The sequence below is a fragment of the Stegastes partitus genome, unplaced genomic scaffold (genome assembly GCF_000690725.1).
Source record: "Stegastes partitus isolate 25-593 unplaced genomic scaffold, Stegastes_partitus-1.0.2 Scaffold418, whole genome shotgun sequence".
Classification (NCBI taxonomy): Eukaryota; Metazoa; Chordata; class Actinopteri; family Pomacentridae; genus Stegastes; species Stegastes partitus.
In genome coordinates this window covers 93,502-96,046 of record NW_007578149.1, presented here as the reverse complement: position 1 = coordinate 96,046, position 2,545 = coordinate 93,502, and the positions used below count along the sequence as shown (strand labels likewise).

General features: G+C 47.8%; 1 protein-coding gene across 1 annotated transcript in view; it reads left to right on the top strand.

Moving 5' to 3' along the window:
- Positions 1 to 2,545, top strand: part of grin2db (glutamate receptor, ionotropic, N-methyl D-aspartate 2D, b) — a 60,629-nt gene that overhangs the window by 50,647 nt on the left and 7,437 nt on the right. The gene's annotated exons all lie outside the window — the stretch shown is intronic.

The following is a 2,545-nucleotide window of genomic DNA, read 5'->3' as shown; positions in this document are numbered from 1 at the left end:
GCGTCACCCTTTAACCTGATGATGAAGTTTTATCTGTAAACCTGCTGACCTGTTCGTTACTAAAACCTCTGAATGAAGCAGTTGCAGCATCACACACTGGATGCACCCTGTTGCCATGGGAACCAACGTGTATTCAGCCGGCGATGCAGAAATCACATGAATATGTTTTGTGTTTGGTCTGTTTCCTCTGATGGTGATCTGTACTGCTGATAGATCACTTTGATTTGGTTGAAATGAAACTGACATCCTGCATGATGGGACAGAGTCAGACCTCAGTAGTACAACATCGTGTTTATACATTTTTATATTCCTTGTTTATGAAACACTGGATGTTGTAAACTTCTACAGCATCTAAAAAACAGTCAGAGGTTAAATTAATCTGAACTACAACCTGTGATGACGCGTTAGACGCCTTCTTTTGAAGTTTGAAGCAGAAAGTCTCCGTTAACAAAGACCACCTGTGATTCCTGTAATCTCTGACTGAGGCTTGGATCTGCTGGTTGGTGGTTCAGACCTCTGGAGTCAACGCTCGGAGACACAGCTGCTCCTGAAGGTCGGGACTCCGTCGTTACAGTCGGACCTCAGTGCGTCGGACTGTACGTTCAGCCGGTTTGTCACCAGAGTCGGGCGCTCGACGTCCATCTGCTGCAGTAGCTGGAGGCCACGGCTGATTGGCTAATGATGTTCTACAGGAGACACATTATCTGGATCACACAGGCGACTGGGTCGACTTCATCGCAGCCACGCGAGCAGAGCTAATGACGGCGCCAACAGAAAGGCCACAGCGCCGGTTCCCACGGAGCAGCGCAGAGTCGCACGAGTGACTCGACAGCTTTTAACCTCCTGAACTGAAGGCAGCAGCTTCTGGGAGGTTTTTTGTTCACTTCACTGCAACACAAAGTCCTGCACAAGGACGGAGAAGTCAGAACCGTCTTCTGTCTGTAGGACACGGTTAGAACGACACAAGTAGTTAAAAAATGATTATTTGTTGTTTATTCAGAACATTTCGTGCAAAAATGCATTTCAGTTGAAGCCCCAGTTGGATGTTGGGCTGCACAGAGGAAGAGCGACGGAAACGGAAATGTGAAGCACAAAGACACGACGACTTTGTGAAAGTTGTGAACTTTCGGACACAGAATGACAGGAAATAAAAGTTTCTGATGAGTTTCCAGACTTGTTGCTCTGTAGAAGCGCTGAGTGACGTAAAGACCAAGAAACTCAAGAACCTTCAGAAAACTCCAACAGTGACCTAAAATCTAAATGAAACAAGTCAGTCAGGTGGGCGTCAAGCTACAGCTGCAGGATGTCAACTGTTTTAATCATAATTTGAGCATTTTTCCCGCAAAAAACATCTAAATTCTGTGATTTCAGCTCCTTCAGTGTGAATATTTTCTGGTTTCTGATGGTAAACTGAACACTTTTGATCCACGTTTTTCACTGTTTTTATGAAAGCTGATCAGCATCCAGGAAATAATCGACACATTAAATAACAGTGGAAACACTGAGGCTCTACATTCACCTTTAAACCAAATTCTGTGTGAAAAAAGATCCGGCTCTGAATGGATCCAGACTTCTAGCTCTGGTTTGGTCGCCTCCAGCACATTTTAGACATTTTACAGACAAGAAAACCCTCGTTTTAGCATATTTTTAGATAAAACCTGCAGAATGTTCCTGCTGAAGCGTACATGTAGGTGTGTAGTGTGTGATGAGTTCAGGGACTGTCGACTATTTCTGTTACATGTTTGGATAAATGGTGTCATTTTGGTTGTTTTAAAGAAGAAACCCGTCTTTAGGTTCAGAAGACTAAACGAGCTCCATCCATCTTGTTCTGAACCCGTTCAGAGGCTGTGATGAGCTGGAAGCCGTCAGATCTTCCTGTTGGTGCTCTTCCTGCTGCTCTTATGTCATTATGAGCCTCTCTGGTTCCTGCATGAATCATGCGTTGCATCTTTCTGCCCGTCCGTCGCCGTGGTTACGCCAGCCTCAGCACCAACGCTCACGTCCGTTAGCTTAGCGGCTTCGTGCCGGCCGGCTCCCGGTTGGCTGACAGATGGAATCTGGGATCCCCGGAGCCTCCACCTTGATGGAGATCCCGACCATCCCCGCAGCACAATTAAATGATTGTGATCTGGCGTCCGTCTGGGCTCACGTGTCTCCTGGTTTCCTCCTCAGACTCGGAGCGTTTCTCTGTAATGACACCATCGGAGCGTCTCCCAGCATCCTCTGCCTCTCATTTCCCCCGACGTCGCTGCTCTCCTCCACACTCCTTCATTACCTCCGCTGTGTCTCCAGGTCTACCCGAGCATCTCCTCCTCCTCCTCCTCCTCCTCCTCCTCTGCTCATTTACTCAGGGTTACGATGTTGAGATTGGGTTGTCGGCGCCGCTTTACTTCTCGGCGCAGCTTCATTGTTTTGGACTCGGCCTCCGTCTGGGTCTCGGTCTCGTTGTTACTGTGGACACAGTGTTTGGTGTCGGTGACCTCCGACCTTCAGGAGTCACCTTGGATGAGAGACGACGGGCAGCAGGACTGGAGAGCTGATTATC